The sequence below is a fragment of the Lynx canadensis genome, chromosome A3, assembly GCF_007474595.2.
Source record: "Lynx canadensis isolate LIC74 chromosome A3, mLynCan4.pri.v2, whole genome shotgun sequence".
In the NCBI taxonomy this organism is placed as follows: Eukaryota; Metazoa; Chordata; class Mammalia; order Carnivora; family Felidae; genus Lynx; species Lynx canadensis.
Genome location: NC_044305.1, coordinates 131,634,117 through 131,648,117, shown reverse-complemented (window position 1 = coordinate 131,648,117; position 14,001 = coordinate 131,634,117). Strand labels below are relative to the sequence as shown.

The window sequence follows — 14,001 nt, the reverse complement described above, 5'->3', positions numbered from 1 at the left end:
CTCAAAAGATTGAAAATCGACCTCAAATCTGTTCAATCATTGAGTAGATTAAGGTGGTCTGTCTCAAACCTGACTGACAGAAAATATAAATCTCCCTAAAGAAAGTTAACATTACCTAATTATCTAAGCATTTTATCCACACACAATATCCAGCAGTCAAGCAAACATTAGCAGTCATACAAGATAAAACAAAAATACCATAAAACCAGAAGAAAATTTTCTAAAAAATCAGAGCCACAGGAAATTCAGAAATTTAACACAAACCTCAAAGTCATTGCTATTAATGTGTTCAAAGTAAGATGGGAGAATTTCAGCAGAGAACCTGATATTTTATCAAATAATCAAATGATTGAAAACTCTAAAACTTAAAAACAAAATGAGTGAAAATTAAGAACTCGGTAGAAAGGAGTGAAGGTGAGTGGGAAGTACAGGCTTTCTGGGTATGGACTAAGTCACAAGGATCAAAGGTACAGCATAGGGAATAGAGCTAATGGCACCTTAAGAGCCTTCGAAGATCACAGACGGTAGCTAGACTTGTGCTGAGCATAGTATACCATGCAAAGTGGCCAAATCGCTATGCTGTACACCTGAAACTAAGGTAGCATTGTATGTCAACAACACCTCAATTAAAAAAAAAAAAATTCAACAGACAGATTAGATACAACTATGGCCTTTAGTGAACTGTCTAAATCCTTTAAAACATTTTTCTATTGCTACTTAAGGTTGTAAGGTGAATTTATATAAGCTCTTTTTTTTATTTACTTATTTTGAGAGAGAGAGAGCGAGCGCATATGAGCACAGGGGAGGGATAGAGAGAGAGGGAGGGAGGGAGGGATGGGGGGGAGGGAGGGAGGGAGAGAGAGGGGGAGAGAGAATCCTAAGCAGGCTCCATGCTGTAAGCACAGAGTCTAACTTGAGCTTGACCTCAGGAACCATGAGATCATGACCTAAGCCAATACCAAGAGTCAGATGCTTAACCCACAAGCCACCCAGGTGCCCCTAGAAGTTCTTTATATTAAGAATATCAGTGCATGTTCTGCCTTTTTAGTCATTTGTTTTTTCTCAGTTTGTTATCTTTTAACTCTTTTTAGTTTTGTTCATTTTCAGCAAATAAAAACTTTTTTTCTCTATAGATGCTTTCTTATCAATTATGTTTAAATCAAATGGGCATGTACACAGAATCATTTTGTTTATGTTTTTTTTAAGATAACAGCTCTTTATTTAAATTTTATTTTTAAAGTAAGCTCTATGCCCAACGTGGGACTGGAACTCATGACCCTGAGATGAGGGGTTACATGCCTGACTGAGGCCAGCCACGTGCCCAATTGTTTATGGTTTTTCATTTTGCCTTTATCCCCTTTGACTATTTGGAGTTTATTTTGGTGCATATTACAAAGTGAGAAAATACTCTCATTTTTTTCCCTCAAATACTTAACCAAGTTTTTAAAGGAAGTTTTTCATTATAATAATAAATTTTATTTTGTTCTTATTGTAAGGTTATATAACACTAATTGAAATGTGTGAAATAACAAAAATAAATTCTAGCTTTTTCCTACTACCTGCATAAATACATAAATATGTATTTGTAAGAATATCTTTTGATACCTAGAAGTAATTAAAATGACTCAAAACTCCTTCAGTACAGGTAATGGATAAATAATTTAAAATACATCCAATGGAGGGGGGCAACTGGGTGGCTCAGTTGGTTAAGCTCCCAACTTCAGCTGAGGTCATGATCTCGCGGTTTGTGAGTTCGAGCCCCACACTGGGCTCTGTGCTGACAGCTTGGAGGCTGGAGCCTGCTTCAGATTTTGTGTCTCCCTCTCTCTCTGCTCCTCTCCCCTTGTGCTCTCTCTCTCTCTCTCAAAAATAAATAAACATTAAAATAAATTTTTTAATACAGCCAATGGAGGGGTGATGGGGTGGCTCAGTCAGTTAAGAGTCCAACTCTCGATCTCAGCTCAGGCCTTGATCTGGCCTTGATCTCACGGTTGTGAGATCAAGCCCTGAGTTCAGTTCTGTGCTGGGGATGAAGCCTACTTTAAAAAAAAAAAAAATACATCTAACGGAATACTGTAGAGATATTAAGAAGAATGAAGTAGACTTAAATGTATTAATGTATAAATATGAAAAGGGTATACTGTTGACTAAAATACATTCTGAAAAAACTATCTAGTCAATAATTTGCATTTCAGAATAACAATGATGCTCTCCTCATCATTCAATGTAGTAATTACCACAAATGCCTTTGGATTTGCTGCTCTCTTTATACCAATTTTGACTATGTGTTTTGTCTACATGTTCTATAAAGGAATTTGATTCAGACTTTGCATATACTGGCTTTTTACGAAACAGTACTATTTAAAATATCATATGAATGGTTAAGGACTACATTTGCTGGCACTAATATAATTTTCAAAATATAGCACACTATATTCATGCATAAAATAAGGACTCATATCCTCGACATTTTATATCATCAAATCCAGTAAGTTTAAAAAACAAAATATTAACTATACATATCGTTAATTTTGCTTTTCATGTTTCCTTTTATTAGAACACGGTTGAAATCAACTTATAAAAGTTACAAAGCTATATAATTAAATTTGGCCAGTATCTCAGCACCCATGATTCACTGTTATGTGTTTGCTACTAAAGATGTTCTTCAAATAGCTAAACCATATTGTGGCAGTGATACAGCCAGGCAAATATGCTCAAATATGAATTCCTTGAAAAATTATTCATCTCCTTAAATGGCATAACCAAAAACTTTCTCCCATGAAAAGAGCTGTGAAAAAAAGGAAAACAATTACAAATGAGACTACAGTCCCTAAAGGCAAGGAATGTGTCCAAAAAACTGAATTATTCTTTTATTAAAATTTCATACATATTCTTAGCTACAGGCAAAAATCTATGAGAAGGGATGAGCCACTTACCTAAATTCAATTCATCAAACATAAATGAGTGACTACATGCCAAGCACAGTGCTATAAATTGGAAATACAAATGTAACTAAAATAACTTTATTTATATCCTGTCTTACTGCAAAAAAGATCTAAGGTAATCAAGACACAGTCCTTAAATTCAAGTGGTTTATACTCTAGTAGAAGACATAAACTTAAACCAAATACACATTATAAAGCGTAAAAAAAAAATTTAAAGGATTATATTCAAGTTATAGAACATACCCTTGTAATCAGTGCTACAAAACAAAGAGCACTATTACACAGAACATGATGTCCAACAACGGGCACGGTCAAGCAAATTATGATGGAAACCACTTAATTCAGTATTGTAGTACACTTGTTTAAAAGTTTAAGAAAAAAATTAACAGTATCATAGGAAAATCCTTATGCTACCATATTAAAGACAAAATTAAAATTAGGAAAATAGCAAAAAAACAAAAACAAAAACAAAACCTGAAAATGGTAGGAGTAATTATCTTTGGGTGGTTATAAGGTTTTATTGTTTACTCTTTACATGTTCTAATTTTCCATAATAACCATATATTACTCCTATAATCAGGAATATAATAAACATCTAAAAAAACAACCATAATTTTTTCTGGCAAGCCATTTAAAAGGAGCAAATCCTATTTATCTGTTAACTAAGCAACACTGTATAATGACACTGAAAATTTCCTGCAAATAAAGTGAGAAAAGTTTCATCGAAATGTAGACTGGTAAGAAAGGCTTGAGAGATATGAAAGACCTTACTTTTCCAAACGACCTCTGCTAGAAATTAAGACTAATAATTACATTACTAAACGACATAACTAAAATAATAAAAATCACATTGGGTACCTTCTTCAGGTCACACACAATCCGATTAGCTGCATTTCAGATACTCAAAAGATGTTCTCTCTGTGTGCTGTCCCATATGGTAGCCCCCAGCCACATGTGACTACCCAACACTGGAAATAAGGCTATTGCAACTGAGGAACTGAATTAGTTTAATAGTTTATAACTTAGCCACTTGTAGCTAATGGCTACCACATTGGCCAGAGGCGTGTTTAGACGCATTGTAAGAAAGCTCTCTTAAAAGGGATTAAGAGGTACAAACTTCCAGTTATAAAATAAGTTAAGTCACAGGGATTAAAAAAAAAAAAAAAATACACCGTAGGAAATATAGACAATACTGTAACAACTTTGGTGACAGATGGTAACCACACTCATCATGGTGGGCCCTGCGAAGTGTATAGAATGGGTTGTCGAACCACTCTGTTTTACACCTGAAACTAATGTAACATTGTGTGTCAACTATAACAAAAGAGAAAGAGAGAGAGAGAGAAAAGAACCATTCAGTAAGACTACTCTCAACTGGTAGCACTCAAACTTGAGGAACTGAAAAAGTAGGTTAAGTACTGGGAAAGAAAAAAAAGAAAAAAAAATACTACATGTATCCAATTAACAGAGGTTAGTGGAAGAGAAGATAATGGTTAGTAGATCTTCACAGCTGAAGAACATTCAGAATTATACATTTATATATAGAGTATTACCAATTTTAAATTATTTTCTTTGTTAAACTTAAATCTACACTTTGTCAATTACTAAAGAGAAAAATCATGTCGGATTTGTAAAATTATAAATGTAGCATTAAGAAATTCTATAGCACAGTGAACATGTGACCAGCTGGGAATGCCAATTCTTCCATAGCGTTTAATTTCCTGTACTCCAAAAAAAGGAAAGACCCAACAAACTAAAAGGTTACACAAACAAGGACTTATTCTCAATAGTTCTGGCATCTGTCTCTTCCATCAGTGAATTTCTTTTTCAGGTATGCAATCAGTCTTCATTGCACTTAAGAGATAACAGGTTAAACAGGTTCTGGAACACCCAGGCTTTAAAAATATTTTGTCATAACAGATTACAAAAATTAAATTTCTTTAAGAAGTAAATGTTTTATATGATCATATATCTCAAGTAGTTCTTGGCACTCTTAGCTCCTAGGATGTGATGTGTTTGTCCTATGAATACTATTATATAATAACAAAATACTGTAGTAAGAATGAAAACCAAAAATGCATCAAAATTTCTCTGGGGCACCAGGGTGGCTCAGTTGGTTGAGCATCCAACTTTGTCTCAGGTCATGATCTCACGGTTCGTGGGTTCAAGCCCCACATCGGGCTCTGTGCTGACAGCTTGCTCAGAACCTGGAGCCTGCTTTAGGTTCTGTATCTCCTTCTCTCTCTGACCCTCTCCTGCTCATGGTCTGTCTCTGTCTCTCAAAAATAAATAAATGTTAAAAAAAATTTTTTTTTAATTTCCCAATGAATTAGAAACTTAGGATAGACTAGAAGATTCAACCTGTTTTCCTCAGATCATAGGTGCAGTAATTTAAAGCTAACCATACCTAAAACTAAACTTTAACTGATGAAGACACTAGCATAGTTGAAAGACTTAAACAAAGGCTAGGTTGAGGCCTTCAGAATTAACCATCATGTGTGATAGAAACCTTTAAGACTGAATTACTACTAGTCTAGGGTTTACAGTGATTTTCAACTTTGTAGATTCAGGGAGGTTTACTTTAACTTCTCATTCTTCACTAATAAGCAAAAGAAATAAGTGACCTGAAACAATTAGTCACTTGCACAGGGTACCTCCTAGATTAATTTACCAACCAGAGGTGTCTCAGAAATAAAGATGTAAAAGAGAGGCATTAGAAAAGGTACCGCTTAGTGAAAAAAGTGTGATTTGGAGTCAGATTTGAAAGGGAATATGAACTCCATCACTACTGCCAAGTTACATAACTTCTTTCTCTAAACCTCAATAGCATCAATAAACAGAGACAATAATCCAACACTGCAGGACTGTGATGAAAAAGACATGAAAGAAATAAAATGTCTGTAAAACACAAGCACATACATAAAAGGAATTCTAATGAAGGGTAACTATCAATTTTTTAAAGCCATTAAAAAAACAAGTTGCCCTTTGCTACCTATTTCTAAAAACCTACCTCTTTGACAATATAAAAGAAATGATGGTAATTTTTAAGTATCAGTTTGAACTGGGGTCAGCTGCAAGTGACAGAAAATGCCCCTTAGTGCCTTTATGTCTGCTTTAAAACAGTTAAGGGTCCTTTCGAAGGACAGTGAGGTAATCTTTGGAACTGCCCCAGAAGCTGAAGCCGTCATATCCCCTCCTCTCTTTCACTTCCCATTACAAACAATAAAGGCCATTTGTACCATTCAACAAAAAAAAAAAAAAAAAGAAAGAAAGAAAGAAAGAAAAGAAAAGAAAGTTAAGCGTGGATACAGTAGCTCCCATGATCATCAGAAATACGGCTCCTCAGCTTTGTTGCCATCAACACGAATACACTGCTTCCACCTCCTGATGACGGATAAGAGCACCGACACCAGCCATTAAAGAGATGACAAGAAAAGGATACAAGCTCCCCATAAGGACTTTGCCTCGACGCTACTCACAAACCCCTTTTGTTCACATTCTGTAAGCCAAAACTACTCGTGTGGTCAATCACACACAGCAACAAAAACCGCTTTAAAAAAAATCGTTTGTGGTGATGGTTACACAATATTGTGAACATAATACTAGTGTCACTGAACTGTATACTCAAGTATGGTAAACTTCACGTTACATACATTTACCACAATAAATAAAGAGATTTAGAAAACACTGAAAATGTTAGAGACATTTGATACATAAAAAAGGACCCAAATAAAAAAATCTAGAGAGATAAAAATGTTATGTGTGAGATGAAAAAATACATTGGATGGTGTTACCAGGAGACTAGAAACTGCAGAAGAAAAGACAACAGAACTTGAAGACATGACAACAGAAATTATCCATAATGAAACCCAGAGGGGGAAAAAAAGACCAAAATAAGTGGGTATCAGTAAGTTGTGGGCCAACATGAAGTAACCTAATATACATACAATTGGAAGTCACCAGAGAGGGAAAAAGAAGAGAAAAACACATGTGAATAGGGCTAGAAATTCTCTACAACTGGTAAAAACTAAAACTATACAGATAGAGGCTCAAACAAAGCCAAAAACAAGAAACACAAAGAAAACAAGGCATATCATAATGAAACTGACTAAAACCAGTCAGAAAAAGAAACTCAGAAAAAAAAAATTATGAACAAAGGAATAACACAAGTCATAAGACAGTGGAGGGATATATTTAAAGTACCAAAAGTAAAACAAAACTAGCAAGTTAGGATACTATATACAGCAAAAATACCTTTCAAAAATTAAGGTGCCACTAAATAAAAATAAAATTACAATTTCTCAAAATGTGTGGGTGGCAGCAAAAGCAGTATTTAAGAGAAATTTATACCAAAAAATGCAAATTTAGGAAAAGAAAAGATCTAAATTCAACAATTTAGGCTTCCTGAGGAAAAACCTGAGAAAGAACAATTTAAGCCTACAAACAGAAGAAAAATAAATATAAATGAGAAGAACTTCATACTTATTAGGATGGCTACTACAAAAAAACAAAAAACAAAAACAAACAAACAAAAAACACCTTAAAATGACAAGTGTTGACAAGGATGTGGAGAGATCCCAATCCCTGTGCATTACTGATGGGAATGTGAAATGGCGCAGCCACTATGGAAAAGTCTGGTAGTTCCTCAAAAATTAAAAATAGGATTATCATATGATCCAGCAATTCCACTTCTGGATATATTCTGAAAAGACCTGAAATTCTGTCTCCAATACAGTGCACCTGTGTTCATAGCAACATGATTCACGATAGCCAAAAGGTGGGAGGAACCTGTGTCCATCTACAAATAAATGGATAAACAAAATTGGTATACATACAATGACATGTTACCCAGACTTGAAAAAGAAGGAAATTCTAGCATATGCTACAACATGGATGAATGAACCTTGAGGGCATTATGCTAAGTGAAATGAGCCTTTTGACAAATACTGTAAGACAAATACTACACAATTCCACTTATATAAGGTACCTAGAGTAGTGAAATTCATTGAGAGTAGAAGGGTGGTTGCCAGGGGCTGGGGGGGGGGGGGGGGGGGGAGGGAATGAAGAGTTGTTCTCTAATGGGTATGAAATATTGTTTTAAGATTTTATTGTTAAATAATCTCTACACCCAATGTGGGGCTCAAACTCTGATTTCAAGAGTTGCATGTTCCACTGAATGATCAGCGAACAGTTTCTACACTAACAAACACTAGTGGGCTTTAAAGATACTGTAAGTCCTTGCTCATCATCACCAACCTCTCCCTAATTCTGCTATCCAAACATAAAAAAAGACAGACATTTCCATCATCTCCTTTTACTTTAAGAGACATGATTACCAATTTCCTTTTATCCAGCCAGACCTAGAAGAGAAGAACTGAAGATGTCACAATTTACATGAGCCGCTTGGCTACCCTGCAGTCTGACAGCAAACCAGTCTGAAAGAAAGAATAAGAGCAGCTCTCCTTATAGTAATCCTTTTCAATAATTTGGGATATAATACTGCCTATCACCAGCAGTGGGGGCGGGGGGGGGGGGGGGGACAGGCCAAAGCCATGCCAAAAAGAAGAGAAAACTAGATACACGAAAGTCTAGGATTCAGATTGCAGGTTCATCATCGTAAGATTGATTAATTTGCAGAATTCCATACATGTCCATCTTCAAATGTTCCACACAAGCCCTTGAAAGACTTACAAACAAGAAGGGATTATTAGATAATGTACTGTTCTTGAACTATCCATCATACTGTAGATCTCCAGTAAGGGTAGACCATACAGAATTAATTATTCTCTCTACTTGGAGACATTAAAAAGATTAATTAATTAAAAACAATGAAAAACCCACAACTTACTTTTGGAGAGGCTCAACCTAAACCTAAGAAGATGTGGGGGAGAAAAAGTTGAACCATCACTGATTTTAAAAATACTCTAAGGGGCGCCTGGGTGGCGCAGTCGGTTAAGCGTCCGACTTCAGCCAGGTCACGATCTCGTGGTCCGTGAGTTCGAGCCCCGCGTCAGGCTCTGGGCTGACAGCTCGGAGCCTGGAGCCTGTTTCCGATTCTGTGTCTCCCTCTCTCTCTGCCCCTCCCCCGTTCATGCTCTGTCTCTCTCTGTCCCAAAAATAAATAAAAACGTTGAAAAAAAAAATTAAAAAATACTCTAAAATCTGAAATCCTTTTAATGTTAGAACATTTTATATTAATTACTTTTCTAAAATAACCATCCAGCTTGTCCAAAACTAACAGCTACCAATTTCTTATACAGAGTTTCAAGTTTGTACTTTAGAAAATAAGCATAATAATGAGAAGAGAAAAGGACACTACCTTAGAACTCTAACAGCACAGATCCTTTCATAGCTCTTCCATTTATTAGCTGTATTTCTTTGAGCAAATTATTTAGCCTCTCCAAACCTCAGTGTCCTCATTCACGAAAACAGGAAGAATAATATCTGCCCTACGTATTTCACAGATTGTCACATCAAGTGAGACAACACACAAAAATGTTAAAACATTAAATCTTTTCACTACGGAATAAATAAAACCTTTACTCATAGAATTGATGAGATTATACTAATGGATATAGGCTACTCAGACTTTCTGACTTTAATACGACTTTAGCACAGACAGGTAACACATTTTTCATTATGTTTGCAAAAAATGGGCAAGTAACTGTTCTACTTAGAAGGTCATAATATTTTTTAAATGTTTGAAACTAAGTATTTCTAAAGAAAGAATATTTTTAAAGAACATGTCATTTTGATGTGACTAGAAAATGAAACAGAAATCTAACAAATTAATAAAGCACTTCAGAACAGTGCCTGGCACATGGTAAGAACTACATGTCTCTTTTTTTATTTCCAGTAGAATTAACATACACTGTTATATTAGTTTCAGGTGTACAATATAGTGATAAAGTACGGAGTGCTTCCCGAATCTGCTTGTTATCCTTGTGCGGGGTCCACGTTAATCATCTCTGTATTGTTCCAATTTTAGTATGCATGCTGCCGAAAGCAAGCAAGAGAACTACATGTCTTGCTAACAGTATCATCACAATAACTTTTAATGATATATCATAAAAGACCCTGTATTCAATGTGCTGTTTCAAGTACCTATCATTAAGAATTTAAAATATCTATCTTCTATAGTTTAAAGAAAATTTTATGTACAGCATTTATATTACCATTTTCCATTAGCTATATTTTATATGCACTTCTCATAACAGATATCTCACAAGAAGCATGAGTTCACACTGGCAACCCCTACTTGGAACGCTCCTGTAAGGAAATCCTCTTTTTGATTTCTATAAACCAACCAGCCGTTATAATTAAATACATAACTAGGTCAGTTTCTAAAAAATATCATTGTAAATACATATTTGTCTTCTCCATCCAAAATCTGAGTTCAAACCAAACTAAGGACAATGAGGCAGAAGTATTTCCACATACTGCATATTAGTAATATTTGGGGTTAGTACTTTCATTCCAGGCAGAGATCTACATGTTTAAAAAACAAAAAACAAAAAATAAACAAACAAAAAAAAAAACCTTGGAAATGAGAAGAAAGCAGCTTCAAATGAAGTTATTAATATGGATAAAATTTGGGAGAAAGAAGAGAAGTTACAAGAGATATGGTTGGAAAAGTCAAAACTCAGGTTATTACTCTTGAAGAAACTATTAGCATTTTGAACTTTTCCCTGAATAAATAGGAAATTAGTTATTTAAGTACTCTGAATTTTGGAATAATATGACTAGATCTGCATCTTATAAGAAGTAGTTTGGTGGGAGAGTAGAAAATGGATAGAAAGCTAAGAAAGAATAATGGGGAAGAGAATATCATAACAACCTAAGAAAAATATGATGGTCACTTGAAGTGGGAAAGTAACAGTCAGATGGGAGAGAAGTAAATCACATGTTGGAGGCAACACTGACAGGATTTGGGGACTTACTGAATGGGAGGTCAAGGATGACATACCCAAATAGCCAGATTCCTGGCTTGATCCAAGCTAGATGGATAGTGGCATTACTGAGTCTAAGATCACAGGAAATGAAGGAGATCTGAAAGCAAAGGGGGAAAAATAATATTGTAGATATATGTTGATCTTGAAGTACCTCTGGTATAACCAAGGGGAGATGCCTAGCTGATGTAGGACCTAAAGCTCAGAGGTAAGCTTTCAGATGGAAAAACAGAAATTATCAACATATAAATGATAGAGTCCCCAAAACAGACACAAGCTTAAGAAGTCAAAGAATGAGTAAAAAAATAATAAGCTGCCATTTTAGCAGTGGAAGAGAAAGCAAAGCCTGAGAGAAACAGCTGAAGATGCTCTGAGTAATATCGTCAAAGCCAAGAGGAGAGGGCAATTTGAGAAACGTCAAGTACTTCTGAACATCTGATAAAAATGACGGTGTTCGCAGCAAGGAAATCAGCATGATCTTGCAGTGAGCAGTGTTAGTGACGGGAGAGGATGGGAGGGAGATTATAGCAGACCAAGGAGTGACCAGAAAGTGAGACGGCAGAGTTTGTTTTGCTGAGGGGAAGGGGCAAAAGGTAGAAAGAATCGAGATTTCTTTCTAGGGGTCATTTGTTTTTTTTGTTTTAGGTGACACATTTGAACAAGTTCAGCCAAATGAAAAAGAATCCAAATTAAAAGAAAGATGAAAGACAAAGAGAATCAAGCAACGGAAGGAGAGAGTGAGATCCAAACACAGTTGGAGAACCAGCCTGAGACAGAATGACAGACACCTCATCCTCTGTAACAGAAGGAAAAGGAAGAACAAATGGTACAGAGGAGATAAACTCGTGAGTCAAGTAACAGGAAACTTAAGAGATCTCCTTTGATGGCTTCTATTTTCTCATGCAGGGAGAAGACCATCTGTAGAGCATACTTTGTTCAAAGAAAGAAAAGAATGTTTAAAACAGACCCTACGGAGAATGACACAATTGCTCTGCCACCCTGACAGCTCTTACAAGAAACAGAGACCACAAATTCACAGAACCACCAATCTGCGTCGTAATTTTTTTCTCCATCAGAGCTCAACAAATAACCTTTTATGCAGGCCAAAGAAACAAACTAATCCAAAATCTAGGTGCAGACGCATATGACAGAAATTCAACAGGGCAAGGAAACTGAGAATCCTGGCAAGAGGTCTGAAGTAATGGCCAATGGATTCTTACCTGCTTATTATCTCAAAAGCATCAATGAATACGTTTAATAAAAGGGTAAGAGCTCAGGAGCAGGATGTTTCAATTAATGATCTCAAAGGTAAAACTGATTTCAGGTAATGGTAAGGTCCAGAGTAGCTTCATGAGAGTAAGTAAATGAGTTAAGTGAAGAGCTCCACTGAAGATGAGAAAACTGTGAAGCCAGGTTCCTGGGTATTCTATTCACATAAACACTGATTCACCTAGAATGGTGGTGCAGCCCTGCACGGAAAGGAAGACTGAGTCAGAAGTCTGTGTCTTCAATGAGCAAGCAGAGACCCCAACGACAGTATACCCCAACTACATGAGACTCAACAACGGCAATTTTAACAAGAAGGTATTACCTTCTTGTTGCTACAAGGTACTACCTTGTAGCACAAGATAAAAAGGAAACCACCTCCTATCCTTTCCTAACTGGGATCTGTAGAGAATAAAAGAAGGTACAAGTTCCACTAGAGAAGGCTCTCCCTTAAGAAGAAGACAGGTGTTGGGGCGCCTGGGTGGTTGAGTCACTTGGGCGTCCGACTTTGGCTCAGGTCATGATCTCACGGTTCGTGGGTTTGAGTCCTGCATCGGGCTCTGTGCTGACAGCTCGGAGCCTGGAGCCTGCTCCTGATTCTGTGTCTCCCTCTCTCTCTGCCTCTGCCCCTGCCCCGCTCAAGCTCTGTGTCTGTCTCAAAAATAAACATTAAAAAAAAATTCTTTTTAAAGTATCATTCAGCAAAGAATTTGAAGATGCAAGTGATTATGTTTAACTTTAGAACAAGGGTGAGAAACACTTGAAAAGGAAGGGAAGAACAGGTGAGGGAACAAGAGTGAGAAGAGATGTGTATAATGACTTGTATCTTGGGCAATACATGAAAATACATGAAGCGGGATTTGGTGGGATCACTTCATGGGAAAGTGGCTAAGAGGACAGGTTTTAGGAGTTCTCTAAAAGAAAAGGCATCAGGCCTCTCAAGAGTCAGCCAGTGCTAGCAATTAGAAAAGTCTATGTCTAGTGTGTCATAAGACTCATAACTCTTTGGAAGGAGCCAAATGAAGTCTGGATAATTTGTATTGGCTTAAGGCTACAAGCCAAGACTATCAGGCAGAAGTCCCACTGGTTAGGCTTAATCCGTAAGAATTGAGAAAAGCTTGCCATCTATCTTAGTAGAAATCAGTATTTGTCCTTGACCATAAGTAACCCTGTTTGGAGCTGTGCTGTTTCAAAACACCTCGTAGGGTATGATAAAGAAATAAAAATATCTCATTAACCAGATAAGACATTAGACTTAGACTTCAGACTTAATTCCTCGTTTGTAAAACAAAGGGGTGTCCTAGAACCATTACCATAAGAGCCAACCCTCCCCCCACCTCCAAAAAAGAAGACAGCAAACCTTACATATAGACTCCCAGTTGGAATCAGACAAACCATTTAATAAAGCTTCCTAAACAAATACTAAATGCTATATATAGGCTTTGTGCTAGATAGACACAGGGCAGAGACATAAAGATGATACTACAGAACTACATTTACGTCCAGCCATTACGTCGTGTACCTTAAACTTATACAGTGCTGTATGTCAATTATTATGTAAAATAAACTAAAAGGAAAAAAAAGAAATTACCTTTAAAACATTTATGCCCCATTGCCTAAAAACTAGTTTTAGTTCCCAAATTTCCAATAAACTGATATCCAAAATTTAGAAAAACAATGAATACTACATGGTCACAACCTTATGAGAGCCCATGGTCTGGTATATAAGAGGTAAATAATCATAATACATGATGATTCTAATAACTTACAACAGAGAATATTATGTGGGCAGAGAAGAGAAAGAAAATCATTGCCTGGAGTTAGAGAAAGGGAGAAGAATT

The 14,001-nt window shown here is 36.2% G+C and overlaps 1 protein-coding gene and 1 non-coding gene across 5 annotated transcripts in view; both read right to left on the bottom strand.

Annotated features, from left to right (window-relative positions):
* ROCK2 (Rho associated coiled-coil containing protein kinase 2) overlaps positions 1 to 14,001 on the bottom strand; it is a 138,586-nt gene that overhangs the window by 103,134 nt on the left and 21,451 nt on the right. The gene's annotated exons all lie outside the window — the stretch shown is intronic.
* LOC115511316 lies at positions 9,851 to 9,954 on the bottom strand. Its single transcript, XR_003967988.1, has one exon. It is a non-coding gene; the product is annotated as a U6 spliceosomal RNA (small nuclear RNA).